This window comes from Lepisma saccharinum, chromosome 21 (assembly GCF_977018435.1).
Source record: "Lepisma saccharinum chromosome 21, izLepSacc3.1, whole genome shotgun sequence".
Lineage (NCBI taxonomy): Eukaryota > Metazoa > Arthropoda > Insecta > Zygentoma > Lepismatidae > Lepisma > Lepisma saccharinum.
The window spans coordinates 59,621,067-59,646,361 of NC_139249.1; the positions used below are offsets into that span (position 1 = coordinate 59,621,067).

At 37.6% G+C, this 25,295-nt stretch overlaps 1 protein-coding gene across 3 annotated transcripts in view; it reads right to left on the minus strand.

Moving 5' to 3' along the window:
• Nucleotides 1–25,295, minus strand: part of LOC146004326 (uncharacterized) — a 154,676-nt gene that overhangs the window by 96,340 nt on the left and 33,041 nt on the right. Inside the window, exon 2 of one of the 3 annotated variants that reach the window (XM_083143085.1) lies at nucleotides 17,667–17,964. The exons of the other annotated variants lie outside the window; for them this stretch is intronic. The gene's annotated coding sequence lies outside the window, so the exon portion shown is untranslated. The remainder of the gene's footprint in view (nucleotides 1–17,666; nucleotides 17,965–25,295) is intronic. 3 annotated transcript variants of the gene reach the window in all.

Genomic DNA, 25,295 nt, shown 5'->3' on the forward strand with positions numbered 1-25,295 from the left:
ACAGACTGATCTTACGTTTGGCAACATTGCAAGGGGGGCAGGCGGACAGAAGTTGCCGTGGAAATAAGCATTTAAGAGTTCAGCCCTTCGGTCACCTTTCGCACTTTCACTATTGTGTGTAATTTCAAGAGGAATTCTGCTGTTGTTTCTTCTCGAGTTTATTAGACTGAAGAAGTTCTTTGGATTTTCCTGGATTGTTGCATTGATACTGTTTATGTATTCTTTGTATTTGTTTCGGAGAAGGTACTTTGAGTGCCGTCGAAGAACAGCGAAAGTATTGTAAGTGTGTTCACTCGGGAAGTCCTTCCAAACTTGCCAGGCACGATTCTTGTTAGCCAGTACAGCACGCACTTCGGAGTCGAACCAACTTGGAAATCGGCGAGATGCTATTCTTTCCGAAGGAACAAGGTCGTTCACCATTGCATGAATGGCAGCTGTAAATAGCTCACCTGCGTCGTCGACTGTCCCGTCTTCCAAAAGCCCCCAGGGGAAGCATTCGAGGGTACGTCTTATCTCCTCCCACGGTGCTCGGTTCCATAGGTGGCACTTCTTCTGGATCGATGGGCGATGACCTCTTTTAGTAGGTGGGGGGATGGAAATGGACACGTCCAAACTATCGTGGTCAGAACTGAGGAGATTCTTACGCGGCGTAATGTTTACATTGTTCAATGTGGACACAACATAATCTAGATTACTGTCCTTCCTGGTGTTGAATAAATTATGCTGCCTTAGCTTTAAACCAGAAATGAAAGTTTCGATGAACCATAGGTCATTTGCACACTTCGCGATTCCATGACCAGGATCTTGCCACTCAATAGACAGGTTGAAGTCTCCGAAAAGTGCAACGTCCCCCAAGGCAATTGCTGCAAGTAACGAATCTCGACATTCTTCGAGAAGGTACAGTGGACTAATTTTATTCGGTCTATAGTACGAACCAAGGAGAAGATTATTTGCATTGGATACTGAAACCTCGATCCACAGTAATTCACAGTTCCGCTTTAGGTCATTGCGTACTTTACTGGGCCATTTTGTGCTAACACATATCATTACGCCACCCCCGCGAGTCGCACGATCTTTTCTATATATGTTAAAATGGCTTGCGAATGGTAGTTCACTGTCACTAACATTTTCAGTTAACCACGTTTCCGTAAATATCAAGCAATCGTATGTCATTAGCTCACACACAAAAGCAGCACAGTCAGAAAGCTTGTTCTTAATGCTCTGTGTATTTTGGTAACACACAGAGAAATTTGCCAACGTTTTCACAGGTCCTGGATTCACTTGTATGTCCCCACAGATTAAAGCCATGCATAGGAAGTGAAAGTACCGGGCTGGGGTCCCCTTACCTGCCGAGCGCTGCTCCCTGCTGCTGGGTGAAGCCATGGCGGAGACACGCATACCTGTTGCCGCGAGTGCCGAAAATGAAAAGTCTCTCTCAGCACATCTCCATCGCAATAGATCATGAAAATCCTTTGACATTGGTGAGGAAATACTGTAGCGGAGGCACGAGTACACCAGGATTAAAGATAAACTCAGAAAGAACACTGAAAATTCTCGAAAAACAGGACGACGATCAGCGCAGCTTCTACTAGTTGCCGCCATCTTGTCTCAGAAGATCATTTGACTTTTTGAGTTCTGAGATACATTTTTCATTCCAAATTATTTCATTATTCACTGCAACACATAGGACAAGAATGCGCACTCATCACGGGTTCGAATCCTGGCCTGGATTGTTCATATGAGGTCCCTTCACCAATTTCATCATATCATCACTCAATCCTCATTTTCGCGATAACCAAATGTGGCAGAAAAGCGAAGTAAAATAAACCAATCCAACAACAATATGAACGCGCGTTCTCTTGCCCAAATAAATACATCCATATTTATGACTGTTAGAGACCAAGAGTAGTATATTTAAATAAAACACTACTAAAACAAGAGTCAGAGAGAGCCTGAGCACATATTTGTAATTTAATCATTATATATTCCATACTTGAAAAAGAAAAAAGAAAGAAAGCATAACATTATTTTCTGCACATAACACGTTCCCATTTCATAAATAATAAAACTACACCCTATATTATACATACGCACATATTGTACAACGTGTAAAAGGTTGTGTAAATACAGAGAACATAAGTACTGCAGAAAATTTTACCCTGTGTTCTTTAGAGGATTTACAAAAAATCTATGATAAACCAATCCCCTATCTGTCCTATAGGAGATAGACTGGGGGACCTGAAAGCCTGGGCTTTCAACCATTGCAGCGGGGGGCGTGGGGGCAACGGAAGTAGAGGTAGAAATCTTCCTTTTCCTTGGGCCGGCCGTTTCTACCTGGAAACTAGTCTGGCGGAAGAAGAGCGAGCTAGGGTATCCAGCCAGCTTTGCTCGCGGAGAACACCGATGGACGAGAAGCGCGTGGAAAAGAAGGTGTTGCATATGAGCTGTGGTGGCTTTAACAAGACAATAAATATTGTGATTTGAATATAATTCAAGATGTGAGATTGATTGATCTACCTCTGCTAGACTAGCTACTCCTCAGTGCACGTCACTGCGTATTATCATGATCACCATGCACTAATTTCCGCAGGCACTGTCAATACAAAACTAATTTATTCAATAGCCGGAACACCAATCACAAATTAATAGACATTGGAACTACTTTGACTTGATTTGGTTTTAATTTACTTCGCTTTTCTGCCACTTTTGGCTAATTGCGAAGATGGGCACGAGTGATGATATGATGAAATTGATGAATCGACTCTCACAATCACCCACGCCAGGATTCGAACCCGGGATCCCTGGCATCGTAGCGCATTTGGAATTACTAATTCTACTACTACTACTACTAATAATAATAACAAGTGTATTAAAACAGCCATCTTATTTATTATATTATTATTAATATTATCATTAGTGATTTTTTTTCTGGGAAGAAAGGTTTTGGTACTCATTAGGTTCAATTGTTTTTATTATTATTTGTTATGTTCATCATAAAAAACTACTCTAAATATTGTGGTATGTTCATAAATGATCGTGCGGGGTGTAAGGAGTGACCCCTTCTCAAGATTCCCAAATGTCAACCTCACTGGACTACATTATTCAGGGGCGTCTGAATCCATGGTCAGTAATTCCTCTATGGCGCTTGTGTTGTGTGCTGTCAATATGTATTTGTGATTGTCCCTCATCTACGTATATCTTACCACCATTCTTCCTCGTCTTCACAATTAGCCAAAGTGGCAAAAAGTGCCAAGTAAATTAAAAAAATTCGTCTTTAATAATTAATCGTGCAAGAGAAAAATGGAGTGATTATATTATTATTATTGCATCCTATAAACACAAGATCTATCGCATCTGTCACTTCACGAAATTAGGTTCTCAATTAAAACATAAATGAATTGCACTGACTGAAATGTATATATTTCTTCTAAATTTCAGACCACCCACCGACAAGATACAAATTTAGCTCTCTCTGCTCTTTACCTATTGTTTACAAAGTGCAACAAAGGTGGACTTTCGTGTATTATGTCGCAGCAGGAACTGAGTTCCACCAACAAACGGAGTTCCGACTCACTTTGAACCCTGCATACTGCAATTAAGTATTTTGGTTATTTAATTTTAGTACTTGGCAACTTTTCCTGGGGAGCTTGATCCCTCTGGACCCTCCCTCTAAATACGATGTTGCATAAAAACTCCTACAACAATTTCATACACATATGTCTGTATACTAACTCCAATGTGCTTCCATGAAAGAGACTGGCGAAAGAAGGCAAGTGCTTCCGCGATGACATCACAGAATTCTCGACCGTGGGGGTTGTTAGAAAGCCCAGTTATGGCGGGACCTTCTTAGGCAGGGAGGAAGACTGATTTCACGGACCTTGGATATAAAGAGACTGATTTGAGGAGGAACTTAAATAGAGCACACAAAATTTGCGAAAAACAGTTGGAGTGTATGAGTAAGGAAAGAGACTCGAAAGGGAAGGAAGAAGGAATGAAGTTCAGATATATAGGAATCCCATATTTCAAAGGGGTCTCTGAGAGAATTGAAAAATTAAGAAGGGAATATGGAATTAAGTTTGGGATGAAGGCCCCGAGAACTATAGAAATACATTTCACTGAGTACAAGAAATATGGAAAGCACCGAGAAAAAAGGGGGAAAAAAGGGGTATACAGTATTAAATGCGAGTGCAAGAAGGAATATATCTGACAAACGGTTAGAGGTATGGATATAAGATGGAAAGAGCATGACAAAGATATAAGGGAGGGAGTTCCTAGAACAGGGGTGTCAGAGCATATTATTGAAGAAGGACATGAAATTAAGAAACGAGAGGACGTTCGCAATGAGAATAAACAAATCAGTAGGAATGTATATGAGGCTTCCTACATTTGCAAGGATAGGGATAATAAATTGAACAGGGAGGATGGAAATGTGCACGAGATTTTATAGGGATGTTTAAAAGATGGGAAAAGTGGGAGTACAAAAAAAAAAAAAAAAAAAAAAAAAGGATTCCATGTTAGCCCCGGACGTTATTCACAAAGCTCAGGAAATGCGAGACTTTGAATACGACGTGACGAAGTGGGAAGGGGAAATGTAGGGGAAGTATGTAAGAGGGGAGCGGAAAACTGAAAACTTCATGCACTTGGCGAGGAAGCATTCTGGAGTCACCATGGGAAAATGAAAGGGCATGCACCTTTTTAAGAAGAAATGCTTTTTTTTAGATTGATTCTTTTAACTTTTGCGCTTTTAAACAGCAATGTGGGAATGGAAGTTGTAACAGGTTTTGGAGTTTTTTACATTCCTCCTTTACCAGAGTCAATCCTATATCCTTTTTCCTGGCTTTTGAATCAACTTGACATGGCTATGTAGTGTTTTCGATAGTCAAAATAGAACGTGATAAAGGGAACAGTGGTTTGCTGAAATGTTGTTCGGAAATAATATATACTCACTAATCGTAAGTACAATAAGTTTTTGCCCCTTCACGAAGTATATTTGAAGGCCCACTACCACGGACATACGTGAACTACTGGGCTTCAAGCGTATACAGATCGTTTGAATGTTCGAAGGTTATTCGCTCGAGCGAAGAAACAGTAGATTCCGTAAGCCACCTAGCGTCATCCGTGAGAACTATTAGACGATCAAGCAAAAAAGCCTTGATGCAGCACTCTACTCACCAGACAATGGAAATGTTTAAATTTTTTACCTACATCTGAAATTGTGGGGCGTTACCACCACACCCCCTATATGCCTTTATGGTGTGGTGCTATGCACAGGGGTGCACTTTACCTTTTTTTTTTTTTTACATCTGAAATTGTAGCCAGCTGTTGCAAACATTTAAACATTTCTAGTGTTTCCTGTTTCTTTCTCATCCTATATGTACATGATTAATGTACAACTTAAATATTAATGTTTATTTGCATTAGCATGTGATAAGATGAAAATAGCAGGTAAAAATATTACACTTGTTTATTCATTTCAATTACATTAGGCCTTTACAGACAAGATGAAGAAACATTTGTTTTGCCTGTGGTTTCAATTTACAAAACATTTAAACAAAATTTTGCAATAATTTGCTAACAAGGCATAAACATAATACAACCATAGCACTTTTGACAATTAGGGAAAATGCTGTCCAATCCTTGGTCAACAACTGTGAACCACTGATTCCTTGGTTCAGCGTAGAACATAGCTGCCAGTTCCTTTACAGACACACACAAAAACAATCACATACATACATATGTATACATATTAGGGCTGAACATATCACTTTTAACCGACACTGATACCATTGCAGACACTTTTATTGATTGATTGAATTGTTATTTTAAGTCTACTTTATGCACAGAAAGGCTAATCAGGACTGGACCTACAATATAATGTGGGATCTGATCCACTATGTGCCTCCATCGGATATTGAACCTGGGGCACCTTTGATCACAAGGTGACAATGAAGGAAAGAAAGGGGGGAGGGAGGGAGAGAGAGAGAGAGGGAGGGAGGGAGGGAGAGAGAGAGAGGGAGGGAGAGAGAGAAAATATTTCTGGCCATACGAACTCTGAGGGGGGAGAAAATTTTCTTGAGGAAGTAGTTAAAATTTTCTCCTAAAAACGGCCAATGTGCCTATTATCGAGCTTTCACCTATTATAACTGTGTCTTCTATTGTTATATCTCCATAAATAGAAGCTGATCTGTCACTGATATTGTAACTCTTTTCTTCACCTATTGGTAAGAGAGGAAGTAAACAGCTGAAGTTTCACAAACATGGCTATTTGCTATCATTGGTTCAACTGTAGAAGGTGCTCCAAGTTATCTCATGAATGCAGACTTCTGATATGAAAACATCAGTACTTTGAAAATATTAGTCACCAATTTTTTTCTTTTTAATTGCTTTTAAAATCAAACAATTATAAAATCAAAACAATTATACAGAGATCAATTGTCACACCAGATGCCCATCGACATATTTGCAAGTTGAACTTGCAGACGTTATGAAATCGTAAAAATACAGCCCTAAAATTCCTGTTCTTTATATTTCTTTTTGGTTGATATGTAAGTTACAGGTAAAAATCAAGAGATAATACACCACGAAAGATTGTTTTTCAAAATAAGATGAAAGTTGTAAAAAAATTTTCAACAACAGCAATTATCTCCTGACGTGATTATCGCAAACCCAGCAGATATTCTGTTTTTTCTACATGAATACAAATTCAGATTACATCAAAGAATACATTGTTACCTTATGGGAAATCAACTATTCTATTGGCTTGAAGGATGTGGTTTCCAAACCATCTTTATTCCCCCTTCCCTTCTACATGAGTTTTCCTATTCGGGCATTTTTTCTATTTTTTTTTCCAACCCTGTACACAAGAAAATATTTCTGTAACAAAGAGTATATTTAAAATAACACACACACTTCAAAAATTTCACTTGATTATTTTTTAATTTTTTCATGTCATAATTAGAGTTGCAAAAATGTTGGCTTTTTACTAATTGAAGTTCATCTATTTAACTTGCAGTGTCAGTTAAGAGTTTAAGAGGTTCGTAATCAGTGGCGATTACTCTGGGTGTGTAAGTCGTGTGTCAATGGCCAAAGGAAAATGGAATAAAGAAGGAAGTATCTGTACTTTTATAAATTACAATTTTCAGCGTTTTTCTTCAATTGTCAGTCTTGAGCGCCCGGTAGTTTTCGAATGTGGCACAGCACGCAGTGGTTATCAGACAGGCAGATCGGTCCCGCACTGCCAGGGCGTTGGAGAGGAAATACAACGTCTTACCACTGCCAAAACATAGGATGACCATGCATGCGCACCCTGCCACCCACCAACATGGTTACCTTCTCAAGGCATTGTATTTGTTCCCAACGATTTGGCTTTCATTTGCCCCGCGTTGTTTTGCTCGTGATTGTTGTGCATTATTTTTTAAACATGTGGTGTGAAGTGATGTGATTATTCTAAGATGGAGAATAGTGAAAGTGTTGTGCAAAAGTATTTAAATAATTAATTTTCTTCGCATTCGTATTCAGAGAAGAAACAAGTGATTGACAATAGTCGACCATGTCCGAATCTCACGATGTCAACATGTGTTAAAGGAAAAGGTTGTGCTGGAAAAGGTTTTGAGAGACATTTTCGAAAAGAACTCTATGAAATTTCAGACTGGCTTTACGGGTGTGATGTGGTGAATAAATTTAAAATGAAGGGTAAGGGGAAAAACCGGGAATAAGCATTTTAGCGATTTTGCAATGAACAGGTCATTCTTATGTCCACGGTGTTTTTTTAGGGGTGATAGGTAGGAGTTCCACCAAACCCTCTGGTTGCAAACTCGTGCTTTAAAAATTAATTGTATGGCGAAGTATTGAACATATTAATTTTCTCCTTGCCCTTCAAATATATTAATAATTAATAAAATAATTTATGTAATTTAATGTTTCTAAATATTTATAAATTTACACCAAAAAGGTACGAAGGAAATTTGTAATATTGGTTCACAGAAATGAGAGGGGGAGGGGTTAACATTCCTTCTTTGCCAACGCCTGAAGTTCAGGGTCAGGAGACGCCACTGTTCGTAATGTCATATTTTGGAACGAGCTAAATAATTTTACATGATGTAGCAGCCAACACACAAAAAGTCATAAGTCATGCAACCTAGATATTGAACATACGCAACTTTTGTAGAAAAAGCGATAGACACATGAACCTTGCATTGGGTATTAATGTGGATCTACGTGTGGGTATTTTATTAACATTAACCTTTATAATACGACTGGCTGAAATTTCTACTGCCACATGTATACCTGTTGAGCATGGATGGTCGATATTTTGACCAGCAGCATGCAGCAGCAATTAATGAGTCATTTCTTGAAAACTATACATGATATTTCAGTTCTGTCTTCATTTATCTTTAGTGTATATATGAAGGTATGACATATTCCAATTACAAAACAATATATCCATTAGGTCTTGAAGCTTTCCTGGTGAAGAATGATGAAAAGATTCTCGCGGGCTATCGACCAGATGAGTTGCGGAAAATATTCCAAGCTTTCGAGAGCTAACATCACTCTCATCTTCTACCCTGAAGAGCATGGACGATCATACAAAAACTAACCTACTTATATTTTTGTTTGATAAATTGCAAATCTTTCCTTCCATCTGGACATCGATGAAAGCCATCTAGCACTGACCTCTGACATGACCAATGTTGCCAGTACATTTCGTAATTTCGAAGAAAAAAAAAATGTTATAATAATTTAAATTGTCTGTAATGTATAGAATGCATAAAAAAAATTATAATTCTTTTGCTAAATTGATAAATACCTACATATACCATCGACACTCATGAAAAATTGTTGCAAACAACTCCATATCTGTCTCCCATCCATGTTTTTCTTTACATTGTACAATTCTCTTTTTACATGTCAGTAACTTCTTTTCTATACTAACATTCTTGCAGAGAATAATTTTCTTGTTTAACGTTTTAAAAATATCCACATAGAAAAAGGCAATATCCAATGCAAGGTTCATATCTCTCTAGCTTCTTGTACAAAAGATATGTGCGTTCAAAGTCTCAGTTGAGTGAATTTTTGAAAACCCTGTAGTTATTAATTTGTTTTTGTTGTACGTAAGTTGGTGTACGTCTCTACCCAGTGACATAGTGGTAACGCTGTTATCCTGTAATCAAGGGGTACCAGGTTTGATCCTCAGTGGAGACATATTGCACAATGATTCCGATTCAATTTTAAAACTGGAGGTCCAGTCTTGATTAGCCTATCAGAGTATAAAATTAACTTAAAACAAACTTTCACATGTTTGTGCCATTGATGTCATAAAAAATGAAGCAAATGCTAACATTAAACTATTAGATGTTTCAAGACAATTAAAAACTTACTATTCAGAATAGTATGAAGAACTACATGCGTATGTATCCCATTTAATACTTTATATCAGTAAGCTACTGCAAGGTAGATTTAGAGCCCCAAAGTAACTTACAATTTCAAATACTGTTGTTGGAAAATGGGCAGATTTTTGATTGAATGTTATACATATGACGAATGATGGCTTAACATAATGCTGCCACCTTGTAATAAAGGGGTTTCAGGTTCAATCCTCAATGGAGGCACAGTGGTTCAGGTTCCATTTTAAGCTGTAGGTACAATCCCAGTATCTGAGCACATAAAATGGACTTAAACAAACCAAATTCTTACTGATGGAAAGCCAGATTTTTTAATGTACTTTTTGTCATTTGTGTTTCTTTGCTTGATTGACTGGGTGTTTTAAGCCCACTTTATGCATAGTAAGGCTAATCGGGACTGGACCTACAGTTTAAAGTGGGATCCAAACCACTATGTGCCTCCACAGGGTCCATTTGCGTTTCTGCCTCAGTTTTAGGGCCACGGTGTACTAGGGCAGTGTTTCTCAACTGCCTGGGCACCAACAAGCCTAGTCATATAACCATAGGTCATAATTTATTTAATAATATTTAATTTCAAGGGTGCATATTAATGCATAAAGCACAAAAAATTAATGAGGGGTAAAAATTTTGAGCAGGACATCAACTTTTTTGAATAAATTTACCACACTCTGGTCTCACAATTGTTGATTCATTGATTGAATTTGCTTTATTTTACTTTGCTTCTTGTGCCAAATTTGCGAAGATGGGGATGAGTGATGATATGATGAATGGATGGACACTCACAAACATCCATGCCCACGCCAGGAGTCACACCCGGGACCCTGGCTCACAATGGTCGAGAACCACTACACAAAGCTTGCTCCATGAGCAGGTTTAGTAAATTATACATGATCAACTTGAAAGCCAAGTTTATGCTAAACAGTATCGGGGTTTGATACTAGATTTTATATTTTAGATATAGTTAAAAAAAATAGTGGTATGTTCGTATGTTGAATTGAAACACTGAAAATTATATTAACATACTATTAGACTCTATTTACAAAATATATGAAAAATTACTCTAAGTTATGTGGGTGTGTATATATGTCGCACATGTAAAAAAAAAAATGGGCCGATAATTTTTACTTGGGACTGGCAACACTGACGAAGCTGCGCGTGCACGGAAGCATGCTTTAGTATTCTGTGCCTGCAACAGAGGTATATTTCTCAGTGTGGAGATGGGTACGTGCAAGTAGCAGGAAGTTGAAATGGCTGCTGTAATAGAAAATCCCGCCAAATGTGAGGTGAGGTCGGTGATTAATTTCTCAACGCAGAAGGACTGAGTACAGCTGACATTCATCGGGAATTATCTGCCATTTATGGACCAACAGTAATGAGTGAAGCAAAGGAAGGACCTTTAAATGTTCATGATGACGAGCGGAGCGGCAGGCCTAGTGTTCAGACAGACGACCTTGTGCAACGTGTTGATGAGAAAGAGCAATCCAATCGCCGTTTCACCAAAGCTGATCTAGGCAAGGAGTTTCCTGAAGTGTCTGATAAAACATTGCACCGAATTGTAACGGACAATCTGGGTTATCGCAAAATGTGTGTGAGGTGGGTGCAAAAATGTTGACAAACACTCACAAAGATGAAAGAATAAAATCAGCACGTGATTTTTTGACCGCTGGGAGAAGGATGAGGATGACATGTTTTCTCACATAGTGACTGGAGACGAAACCTGGATATCGTACGTCACTGGTGAGTCGAAGCAGCAATCCATGCAATGGTTTCACTCCGGTTCAACGAAACCAAAGAAATTCAAGCAAACACCATCACATCGCAAAATTATGGCAACTGTGTTTTGGGACCAAAAAGGTGTAATCCTCATGAAATTGCTGGAACCGGGATGAACCATCACAGCAGATGTGTATTGCCAAACACAGTCTAATCTGCGACGTGCCATCCAAAACCGGCGAAGAGGAATGTTATGGTCTCGAATTTTGCTGATTCATGACAACGTCAGCCCACATACAGCTGACCGTACTGTTGCGACAATTCAAAAATTCCGATGGGAACGTTTTAATCACCCACCATAAAGTCCCGATCTTGCCCCAAGTGATTACTTTCTGTTCCTTCACCTCAAAAAGTGGCTTGCTGGCTGAGATCCCAGGCGGCAGATTTCTATTCAGAGGGTCTACGTAAACTTGTTCCACGGTACCAAAAATGCTTGGAGCATCATGGTGACTATGTAGAAAAATAGCCAGGGTGTGCACTTGTATAACATCAAAATAACAATTTTCTCGCTTGATTTTATTGTCTGTAATAACCAATCGGCCTTTTTTTTACATGCCCCTCGTACTATTGTAGATATATTCAATAAGCCTACTGAAATATGAAGATAACACTTGGAAGAGGGAGGGGGACATCCATTCAAAAAAGCCAGCATTTTTGCAACTACAGCGTATGTCTAGGTATGAATTCCATGTTGAAAACTATATTTGAAATTTAGATATGAGTGTCTTTTTCAGAGTATACAGAAAAATGAAAACTGTGGAACAAGAAAAATGCAGTCAAGTAATGTATTTTCATTGATTTACATGTAAAACACTTTTTGAGAAGTACCTCAATCCTAAGAATCTGGTACTGAACCATAATTCAGAGTGTATGTGATAGACTAGTGCATTCTTGCATTAAAATTGTTTAAATTACTAATGGAAATTCATCCAATATTATGAGAAGAATTCTCCCAATTCAATACACCATCCCTCCATGTTAGGGGGTATCGAAAAAAGCAAATTTTTTATGATTCTTTTGCGGTAGAGTGGAAAAGTTGCCTCTATACATAAGTAACTTCTGTTCAAAATTTCACCACTCTAGGATAATGTCTTCTGTTCTGGCAAGGGACGTGAAATTTCAAAAATTTAGTAAAATCGGCAATTTTTTTTTTTATTTTTGAATTTTTTTTCAAATTTCACAGCACTTTGCGATAGTGAGCAAAAGTTGCACCTGTGTATGGTTAATTACAGTGCAAAATTTGGCGCCCCACGGATAATATGTTCTGTTCTGGCAAGGGGCCTGAAATTACCCAAAAATCGACAAATACACTGTTTTTTTCATTATTTAACTAACATTTAATAAACATAAACCAGAATTGTCATACACTCGCATACTATTAGATATAAGAATTAAGAAATAAGTATTCAAAATTAAAAGTACGAAAATGTGTGTTTTGTAGGTAATAATAATGTAAAATATGTGTCTTTAGGTTTTGTACTGTCTCTTGCACCTAAATTCAGGCATGGCCTTTCTCGATTTCAGAGTGCAGCGAATAAATCCATCCCGTTTTTTATGACCACACACTTTCTTTGAGGTCTCCGTAACCAATTTTACTGTTCTTTCCACAGCTTGTGTGTGGCATGGGGACTTTGTAAAAGTCCAGTCAATTGGTATTGGTTCTTTCAGCATACTTTTCAAATCTTCTGTAGTCACATCATTCAGTATTGGTGGTGGAGTTACTTCGCTGGACGACCAGTCAATTAGTTCGATATAGTCGTTTGCTTCGAAGTTTATTTTTTGGAATATCGAACTTTCTAATCCCAACGTGTCCAACCGTCTCACATGATTCTCGTGCTTTTATGACTCTTCGAATGCCAAGGGCTCTGATATGTGTTCTCTTATCAGTCAGCATCGCGAGCAGAATGTTTTCTGGAGATGCGAAGTAAGCATTCCGAGAAATCACTGGGTCGATGACGTTGCGGTTAACTTGATCCAAGTATCTGGATGACTGAATGAAATGGTAAAGATGCCGAGCTCCATCCTTAATTGAATGATGGATTTTGATGCGGAACCAAGATGGCACATACACCCTGATAACGAACTTTACTATGGTACGTAAGTTGTCTGATGGTTCCGTGGTGAAAACATACAGTCTTAATATCCTGTTGGCTGTTGTCAACCAGCGGGACATGTTTAGGGGACCTGGATCGCGCTTAGCAAGACCTGGAGGACACATGCCTGAGCTAACGGCGAGAGCAATATCCCTCAGATACTTCTGGTCCTTACTCAAAGTGGATATATCATCTGATGGCAAGGTGCAGTTAACTGGCTCAAATGTTACCACTGGAAGCAGCTCACACGCTTTCAAAGATTTTCCAATGCAACCAGTGTAGGAATTGGGTCCGGAGGTGGGACCATCGAGGGACTCGAACAAGTGGCGGAGAGGCAATTCGTTGAAATGTAGTTGACAAACAGCCCATTGCACAGCTCTCCCGATCTTCAGTTCAAGACGACGCAGTACCCTATTGTGAACTCCAGTATTTACGACCGTTCCATCACACCCTAGAACAAGAATATGGTTTAAACCTCCGGGCACTTCTGCTGTGATATAGTCGTAAATACTTTCAGCAATGGCCAGACTTGATCCTGAAGCTGGTGTAACATGACCAACGTAGCTAGATCCTGGTTGTTTCACCAAGGAATAGTGTTCCTCTACAATTGTTCTTTGGTAGTATTTATCATCCTCCTTTTCTGTTGACAATGTTTTGTCACGTCGGCCATCGAAGTAAAGACCTGTTAAATGATCATTGTCAATGTCCGAACTCTCACTCTGAAATCGAGAAATGCCATGCCTGAATTTAGGTGCAAGATACAGTACAAAACCTAAAGACACATATTTTACATTATTATTACCTACAAAACACACATTTTCGTACTTTTAATTTTGAATACTTATTTCTTAATTCTTATATCTAATAGTATGAGAGTGTATGACAATTCTGGTTTATGTTTAATAAATGTTAGTTAAATAATGAAAAAACAGTGTATTTGTCGATTTTTGGGTAATTTCAGGCTCCTTGCCAGAACAGAACATATTGTACGTGGGGCGCCAAATTTTGCACTGTAATTAACCATACATAGGTGCAACTTTTGCACACTACCGCAAAGTGCTGTGGAATTTGAAAAAAATTTCAAAAATAAAAAAAGAATTGCCGATTTTACTAATTTTTTTAAATTTCACGTCCCTTGCCAGAACAGAAGACATTATCCTAGGGTGGTGAAATTTTGAACAGAAGTTACTTATGTATAGAGGCAACTTTTCCGCTCTACCCCAAAAGCATCATAAAAAAATTGCTTTTTTCGATCCCCCCTACTCCATGTGCACCTCCCCTGACACACAATTTCAATATTCTATCAATCTAAGTATTATAAATCTGATTCCTGGTAGATTCTGCAGACATTTTTGCATAATTTTCAATTTGCAAATAACAATAAACAAATTCAATCACAATACTATATGCCTGGGAATTATGCAAAATGTGCATTTTTCATTAAATTTGCACAAATATTTTATGATAAAACTGGTTTTCATGATTAAATGGCAGCTATTTTAATTTTCTGATTATCTCATTAGTGAATCAATGATTTTAAAAATATCTGGCATATTTGCATGATACAGTTGCAATGGAATATTTACAGTGTATTTTAGCATTTATAAATAAAACTCCAAGTTACTGCAGTGTTCATGCTCTGGTAAGCATATTGACATCATACCAACTGATAGCACTGGTATCAGTATTTGGTACATATTGATTCAAACATAATAACTGCTACCGGCCAATATTTTCACAGTATATCATGAACTCTATGAAATGCCGCAAGTGTCATTCTATGTCAAGTAGCCTAAATTGAGATATGATCCCTGCTCGACCCTCTTCAATTTTGACGAAATGTCTACAGGCTGTGCATAAGGACATTATTTTTTATGGTATGGCCCTTTGGGGTGTAGTTTGGGAGACCCTGGTATACATGTCATAATCCCACATTTTCGTTTGTGCTGATATACTGCTTGATTAAGAACCGAAAGCATTGGGATTGACACCACCGAAACGCCAACATCCGGAATCAGAATGTGCTACTTTCTGGGCACCCTGCAATATAAACGCCCCCCTAGGGATAAAGTTGGACCAGTATGATTTACCTGATCTGACACACCACCCAAAAAAATTTCCACATAATTTTTATTTTTCAAATTTCTAGAAGTATTGTCGATCTTAGCAAAAAAAAAAAGAAAAAAAAAGGTAAGAACAATAATTGAAGATCTTATTTAAAAAAGTAAAAGTAAAGTGTTTCCCTGTACTTTGCACCATGCCATAAAGGCGAATCGGGGTGTGGAGTTAGGACCCCCCATTGATCACAGCCGAAGGTGAGGGTAATGTGATCAGCACCACAACCCTGGTTGCCTTTACCCCTCAGCCGATGCTGGGTGGGTGCAAGGGAAGCTTGAACAGGTGGAAAAAAATCCCGGTTCTTGCCCACTGGGGATCGAACCAGTGTCTCTCGCATGGTAGTCAGATGCCCTAACTACCTAAGTTACCGCAGTTTGAAGATCTTGTTCAGAGTATTCAAATTAAAAAAATAAAAATAAAATTGGTTGATAAATAACCCAGAAACAAATTACGTAAAAATATGAATTCCGCTTTTTTGAATCCAATATGGTGGCTAAGAGCCAAAATGAAATACAAGGTTTCTACACAACTTAGATGTAGTTGGTGTGTCTGCAAACAATGATCAAAATAGAAATTAGAAATGTCAGTTTTGAGATATTGGCTTCTGAAAATGGGTTCAAATTTACGAATTACATTTGGGGGGGGGGGGGTGAAGGATGGATAACTCAATTAATATTTGAGCACGAAGGATACCATTTAAACAACTTTATGACAAGCCCAGTCTCTCAAAGCAATTTATTTAGTAGTTGGTTGCTAAACTTTGGGCAAATTCATCACAACATTTGTATTTGCCACAGCACTGAAAAAGTGACCTTCACAGAAGCAGCCCTGGGGCCTGCACTAAACTACTTATGAGCTGAGTTGTTGTTTTAAGTCCATTTTAGGCTAATCGGGACAGGACCTGCAGTTTAAAGTGGGATCTGAACTACTATGTGCCTCCACCGGGTATTGAACCTTGGACTTATGAATCTGAAACGTTGCAGATCTCCATATATGACACATATGCACACCCTGTAGATGTTTCATCAAATTGGAGAGGGTCAAGTGACGATCCCTACCCACTTCACATGGAATCACTTACATGACAATATTGTAAAATTCATAAAATGGCACACAATACTCCTGAGAATGAAAAAAAAATTCAGATACTTTCGTGTACCTTATTGAATGGTTTTCAGGTTTAAATTGTAACTTTTTAATGTTCTGATTATCCCAATATGTGAGTATTTTAAAGGAAATAGTATAGTTGCAATGATGTAACGTTTATAACAATTTTGATCAAGGGGTCATTCCACATCAAATCAATGAAAAAACTAAGATTTTGTCACCCACTATCTCCAATTTCAATGAAATTTGTAATACGGCTTTCCCTTACGGTTGAAAGAAACTCCCTAAATTTTACCTCTTAAACAAATATATCCTATACATTGATGTCCCTTCAAAATTGAAAAAAACAGTCAGTTTTGACCATAAATTTCAGCAATTTGAATTAGATATGGTGAAAAAATTATGGAACATAAAATGTAGCCTGAAATGTACTAACAAATGTTTTTTACCCCACATTTCTATAATTTTTTTAGAGTTACCGTAATTATCACAACTGTCTGCAAGGGCCAAAAATTTCACATCACAAGTCATGAAACAAAAACTGCCGCCAGTATCAAACGAAGTCTAGTTTTAGAAAAATAATGTCTGTTTTGACCTACCCTTGTAGTTTGTACAACAAACAAATTAAAATTTAAAAAAATGGTCAAGCGACCAGTGCTGGAGCATTTGGTACGGATTAACCCTGAAATTTTAAGCAATGTCCAAAAAAATTAAATTTTTTGTCAGGAGGAGTAAAAAAACAACATAAATTTCATTCTTTGTAGAGAAGGAGCATGTCTTTGCGATGATTTTAAACTTCAAAAACTTTTTGATTCCATCAAGCCTACATGCTGAAAATTCAGGTTTTCGCAACCCACCACAAAAATTAGGCTACAAGGCCATCATTAGTCTTTTTATAGGCTTTTGTAAAAATTTTTGAGTGCTGGTGTATTTTTCTTTCTTAAATTCTCTTTATTTCATTGAACTCTGTGTAAAATTTCAAAGAGATTTGGTCATTAGTTAAGGAGAAAAGAAATAAAATGTAAGCAAGGGTATCTTGTGTCGAGGGTCTCAAGTGTGACAGACAACACTGTTTGTCACTTATGACATTTCAAAGTTCTGTAAAATGAAAACCGTTTGAGATAGTGAAAAAAAATTAGGGGGTTTCTTTAAACCATAAGGGAAGGCTGTATACCAAATTCGATCGAAATCAGGGTTGGTGGGTGACATGACCTCGTTGAAATGGCGTGGAATGACCCCAAAAATTGATGTAACAAGTATCAGCAGAGTATTGGCATTCGGTTAAAGAGTGTCTGTTTAGCCCTTTACACACACGCACGCACACACATACAAACATATATCACTTCAAGTGGCACCTATATCCTGTATGGGTACATGCTTCCATTTCTTGACCAAACACTGTATTTTCAATCCTTCAGTTTTAAAAGCACTTCACCTCATAATTCTGTATTCCAGGCTATTTTGATTCCATCCTGCAAAGTAAAAAATAAAAAATAAATAATATCCAAACATAGAACTATTACAATTCAAAAAACTCATTCAGCAGAAAAAACAGAAACTCTTTTCATATCTTAATCAACATTCGAGTGTCATCGTACATTGCCAATTAGTCTGTCAATGTTCATTATGTGGGGTGTTTAAGAATTATACACAGTTATTCATAAGTCCGTGAAACATTTGAAATATTTAAGACAAGAACTACTGAACAAAAATCAAACATTTTATATTCTCAATAAAAATACACTCTCCAAGTTTGTTTCCAATATCACAAAAGTCACAAATGCTTTATGTGATGCGGAAAATGTCATGTGATAATCCACCTCATTCCAGCACTCAACCTAGCACTGTTGATAAAGAGTCACGGCATCGGTGATTCAGTCCCTGAGATCGTGGATATTCGTGGGCAATGGGGACACTTAAACAGAATCCTTCGCTAACCCCTACAAGAAAAAAGTCAGTGGATGAACTCTAGCAAACTCAAGAACACAAAATGCCTGCTCCCGTTTACTGAACAACATATTGCTACTTTGGCCTCCTAGCAGGAAACACGAGCAACACCGCACTGCTTGCATAAAAAAAACTTGCAGTGTTTCTGTCTCTATTGGAGTTACAATTCAATCAGTTGCATAGTTTAATTGTTATACATGTTTTACGGACTTATGAATAAACCTGTGTAAGAATCTGAGAATAAAAGTTAATGGGACAATGTAATACGTAGGAATAGTAGATTTCCTGGTGACATGAATTGAACAAATGTTCTTGGGTTACCAAGGCAGGTTAAGTGGGCATTAGCGTCTAACATTTTGAGGGCATACATTACTCTCATCATCATGGAACGTTGGATACTAATGCTGACTTAGCCTGGATGTAACCTGAGAACACTTGTTCGGGACAATATCACGTATAACAGCATACTCAGATATACATTTCATTTTAATCCTTTTACTGTTGGCATGCAGAATATAAACTGGTCCAGTCTCTTGTCTTTCCTATTATTGACTATTGCAATATTGTTTATTTGAATGTCAATCACGAGCAAGCTAGACGACTGCAGCGACTCCAGAATGCCTGCATTCATTTCGTTTTCGGTCTAAAATATTCAGAACACTTAACACCGTACTTTACGAAGGTTGAGTGGCTTAAATTAAACGATAAATGTAATTTTCACAAGTTCAAAGACCCACACTATCTCTGCAACCGATTTCAACATCTTTCAGACTTTCACAGCCACAACAACAGATTGCGCGAAAGGTCACTGCTGTCTGTTTCACTCCACAAATCCAACTTTTATGCAAATTATTTTACTCTTACTTCAGCAGCCCTTTGGAACAAGTTGCCATCTGAAATTCATGCCTCTTCCTCAATTGTGACATTAAAAAAAACCTCTTGAAATTACATCTATTAAATAATGAAAATTAAAAACTTGACCTCCCAAACTAAGTAGCAGGTGCAGAGAATGAGAGAAGAAAGTAAGGCACAGGAACAAAAATGATTACATTCAGCTCAGGTGAATTATGATTAATTTGTACTATGATTAAGCGTAATGGTATGTATTTGCTTGTACGTGTGTGTGTAAGAAAGATAATATGTGTGTATATTTTGTTCTACAGGGTGTTTCAGAAATAAATGAAGGGTTACAAAAAAATATTGAACTTACGTTAATGAAACCAGTCCACAACGATCGAGGTATGCAAACAGTTTGTGCTTGTATGTTTTGATAAATTTAGAGGTCACAGTCCTGCTGCTAGGCAACACTCAAATCACCCACATCACTCACAGTGTTTTGGGCCCCAAGATCACCAGACCTTACACCGGGAGACTTCTTTTCCTCACACCGATGCCGCATGATATCGCAGACCTAAGGGAGCGTATCACCACAGTGATAGACACTATCGACAGGCCCATGTTGATGCGAGTGTGGCAAGAACTAGACTATTGTGTTGATGTATGTCGTGTAACCCATGGTGCACATATTGAACACATGTAGGTGTAAAAAAAAAAAAAACAGTTTTGAGTTCCTCGTTCGTTCTGCACTGGTTTCATTAACATAAGTTCAATACTTTACTTGCAATAGATTTTTGTAATCCCTCAATTGATTCTGACACACCTGGTATTCTTCTTTAATTCTTTTTTCTTTCTTTTAAACTTTATTTGTAAACAGATGCAAGCCGTGTGTAAGGAAGTTAAGTGTAAGATAAGGAATTTATTAAAGCAATAATTTCGCCATGTATACAAAGCCGACATAAATAAATAAATATATTTATTCATTACAAAAATATGAACATTTTATGATACAATTATCTGGTGTATCTGTGGATTTGGAATAATATATTCCGACATGAATATTAGGAATGTGATGATGTTAATTTCCAATGTATGAATGAGGAGACCGCAAAAGACAAGAAATAGACATATTAAAATGTATCAAAGTTATCTATGGAAAAAACAATCACTGACATATTAAACAGCTCCTTGAAACTTCAGACCCCTTACAAACCAGTCTCCGGGCAAGGTTCATTGCAAAACAGAAGAGAGACTGCCAACTGAGGTGGTTGTGCTTTTAAGCGTCAAGAAGGAGCAATTTAAATATAAAACTGTTAATGGTAGAAGTAGTGATTCTGATTTGGAGGACTGTGGTTGATACAAACTCACATTTTCATTTCATTGCAAGTTACTGTAATCAGGACTTTACTCTACATAATAATAATAATAATAAAGCATAAATTTGTTCCAGTAATGAATTTTTCTATTGTCGGCCAGGTTGTGATGCATTCTGTACCACTTTGCAGTGCTGTAAACTACAAAACTACAACAGTAAATTTATAGTTCACCACATTTATTCTGCCTTTTTAACACTGCATTTAAGTTATGACCATTCTACACATTTGATAATAGTATGCATGAGTGTATGTGTCAGTTATTTCCAATTGTTTCGTCATTGGTAGGGATGTGAAGATTTAGTTTTATTTTTCCTAAATTTCGGTGTTATTTTTCTACTGCAATTCGGTGTTATTTTTTATGATTTAAAGCAAAATTAGGTGTTATTAATTGAAAATCGGTGTTATTTTACATGCGTTTCCACTGTTTCTTCCATGCATAATATTTGTAAATTACTTTAGTTATGGAAAAGTGATACAAATTTTGGTTTTAAAGACAAGAAGAAATAAATTTAAGGCTTACCTTTATGAGAAATGACCAAATTACATGCATTTGCAAAAATATTTCATCTCATCAGACACAAAATATGAAATATTTATTGAAGGCTATCACCCAAATCTTTAACACAATCCTATTTCCAACTTTTCACTCTCATGGAATAAAATTTTCAAAAATTATTTCTTGAATTCACTTTTCAGTTTACAACATTGGTGATTTTCCATGCACAGATGGTGTGTAGTAAATGTTCACAGTATTCACTCACAACACTTCCTGTACAAAATGCACTTACAAATAGAAAGATAACACTTTTTTCCATTTACTCCAATGAAATGATTGCTTTAACAAAGGTGATTTGTTCGAAGTTCAATGTACTCATTGTCTTCTATCTTCTTTTAGGCTTCTGGAAGCCTTCGACGACAGAAAGTTGCCGGTTTGTTTCACTCGAAGATTTAGTTTTCTTCTCGGGCCTCCCCGATGGCATAGTGGTAACGTCACCACCTTGAAATCAAGTGGTCCCAGGTTCGATATCAGGTGGAGGCACCACAATGGTTCGAATCCCACTTTAAAATGTAGGTCCAGTCCCGATTAGCCTTTATATGCATAAAGTGAACATAAAACAACAATTCAAACAAACAAACTTGTCTTCTAAACGTGCCTCTCACGTCCATTGTGATTAATCAAGAAATCCCATCTTGCGTGTTATTTTGCAATTCAATGATTACAAAATATTGTAGTTCTATCTGAAGCATAAAGTCTTTCAGAAGCAAACTAATGAATTTACTGCTGGCTTTGGCTACTGCATAATACATCACGGAGGAAAAAGAAAATGCAAGACGATGCTAAAACCATGCAGCGTCATGGATTCTGACTGACTGAAATTTCCCTAACAAAGCCTAAAAATCCCTCTTACACCTCAAAATAACCCAATGATGGTTGCATGATAATTAAAAAAAAAACGATATTGTGTACATACATTCCTACTTCATTAAAAAAAAGTGCTGATTGATCATATGAAACACTCTATTAGTGGTTACAAACACATACAAGTACACTTCATTTTTCAACATAGTCACCATTATTTTCCAGGCACTTTTGGTAGCGTAGAACAAGCTTTTCTATAACCTCTGTATAGAAGTTGGCTGCCTGGGAGTTAAGCCAATCCAACACTTCCGTTTTCAACACCCGAGATTCTTCAAATTGTTAAGACCTAAGTCACTCTTTGAGGTGCAGGAAGAGCTGATAAGTCACTATGTGCAAGATCTGGGCTGTATGGGGAGTGATCAAAAAGTTCCCATCCGAACATCTGAATTGTCTAGAGAGTAAAGGCAACTGTGTGTAGTCTAGCATTGTCATGGATAAGAAAAGTTCCGGACTGCAGCATTTCACTTCACTGGTTTTGAGAATGTTTCATAGTATGCTTGTGATGTTATTGTTTTCCTCGGCTCTATGAAATTCACCAAAAGAACACCTTATTGGTCCCAGAAAACAGTCGCCATAACATTTCGTGCAGGTGGAGTTAACCTTGAACATTTTCGCCTTTGGTGTGCATTTACACCCACCAAAGGCAAAAATTATCTCAAATCATCATTGTTCTATGACAAAAATACAAGATTCTACTCTGATAATTAAAAATTACCATTGAACTTCCAAATACAATTCGGGGCATCTAAATGATGCCAATTCCAACAGCTTTATGAATGGGTTTAATTTCAAACTGCTGACAATTTTCAAGTACTCTTTTAACATGTATTTTTCCAGCACCTTTATCAATGTATTCCACTCATAGCATCTAGCCTTGCATCACTGAATACGGCATCTCCAATAATGAAAATTGAAACGTTACCTCCATTACAATACAGTACTACACACAAAGACGAGTGCATCTGTTTCAAATACGGGCTTCCCTCGCTCTCATCCAGGAAGCATCAGATCTCACCTCCTAGATCATCTTAGTAGAAATTAGCCACCTCGCTAACTCTCAAGTTCATCACACATGTGTACTCCAAACCAGTGGCAGCTCGTAGTCTGACTTTATGGGTGTGCACTTCAGCATCATGTCCAAATACTCGGTCTTTTTTTCATGCATCCATAATGATGCTTCATGTATTGGTAACCCAAGTTATGAACACCTTTTACTGAAAAATGAGGCTATGGGAGAGTTTTATTTCATAAAAATATTAATTTTTACAAATTTGAAATACCACAGCGAATTTTCCGTCGATCACGAAAAGAGCAATGCTATTGGATATAGATTGATTGTTTTAAGTCCACTTTATGCACAGTAAGGCTAATCGGGACTGGACCTACAGTTTAAAGTGGGATCCGAACCACTTGTGCCTCCACCGGGTATCGAACCCAGGACCCCTTGATTACAAGGCGACGACGCTACCACTGCGCCATCGTGAAGGCCTTATTGGATATAGATAATTCAACATTCGATAACCTGACAAAATCACTATAAACATAGAAATGCCGATCTACAATATTCAATATTATTGTCAATTTGCAAAATATTTAGTAAAAACTTTCCCCCTCGCTCCACTGATGTGAGCAAGAATAATTACATTTGCATACATGAAACATGCAGGATCGGGCAAGTACCCAGGGTGCCAAACTGGGGCATCCTCCTTGATTAGAGCCAAATCCTAAGCCTGAGTTTATTTATTAGTCCAATTTATGCACAGAAAATCAAATAGACAGACGATCTACAATTTAAAGAGGGGTCCGAACCACTATGTGCCTTTACCGGCTGCTACGCTATTTGTTTTATAAAGAGTTGGATTTATTGCTGACAAGAATTAATTGAAGCTACTGCTGAATAACATAAGTATATTGCAAAATCATCTAAACTCAGAGATTATGGTTGTTTTGATGTCATTACGTAGGTATTAAATAAACACATACCTAGAATAAAAGTGTTCTTCGACAGCATTATAGTATTTTTAAAATAAGGCTATTACTTTTCATCATTAAAACCATAAATATATAACATGGTTATGATTTATATTGGAGGAAGGTGGGAAGTAGGGGGAGAAAATTTTATCTTGAGGCACTCCTGTAAACAAGGTAGCTGATTCACTGACCATATGCAGAAAATCAGTTGTAATCTATCTAGCAGTTGTTTATTTCTAACGACCGACTAACCAAACGAACAAACTCACGCAAAATCAAGAGAATAAATAAAACAAATATTAAAGAAAATAACAGTACTCACTCAGTCCACCTAGCCTTCCACCTTATCTGTCTTATTACTGCAGTCGCTACACGCGTTGTACGAGCAGCTAACTTCCCTCCAAATATTCAACAACGTTAAATATTAAGTTATCTGCTTTCGCTATGTACAGTTTCCCTTTTCATCATGCTCACTTTGCAATGAAAGAGGAACGACCATTTGATAGTGTACGTCTGAACCCCCCCTTGCCTGAGCAGGTGGATAATTCGACTACAGCGCCACAAGGACAGTTTATTTTGGCCGAGCAAAGGCAATGCAAGACATTGTTTAAAGCACGCGTTTCACTTTCAGTTGTCCTCCCCTCCCTCCTGCCTTGACCCTGTCATGCTTGGATCAGTGTGGGTGAATATACCATAGAAATGTACTTTTTTTTAAAAAAAAAAAAAACACCTCGATTTACGGTGATGTGCGTGCTGCCTCTACTCATACGATCTCAAATGGAATGGGATTGCAACACTGTTGTATCGCGAACACAGCACTAGCAGTCCGAGTTTAGCCCATAATACTACGATCTAGAAGAGTAAATCCCTTCTCTGTTCCTGCATGCTGCAAACAGCGGCAAACGAGCAAACTGCGACACAAATGTATCTCAGTGGCAGATGCTGGTAAATCGAAGCCGAAGGAGCGAATGGGCTTCGGAACGTTTGATGTTTTGAAGGAGATAGTGTTCAGTGAATAAGTATAATAAAAAATAATTGCATTTCAGAATTATTTGGGTGTGCACGTGCGAATGTGCAAATAGGCAGAAGCCGCTACTGCTCCAAACTACACCAAGATTTGTGAAATATTCTCAACTTTGCTTCTTTTGTTATGCAATTTCGTATGGTATTCAAATGTACAATCACTTTTATGAAGTGCATCCTCACTACATGCCACGATTTGGCATATATCAAAGCTCTATTCTATTTGTAA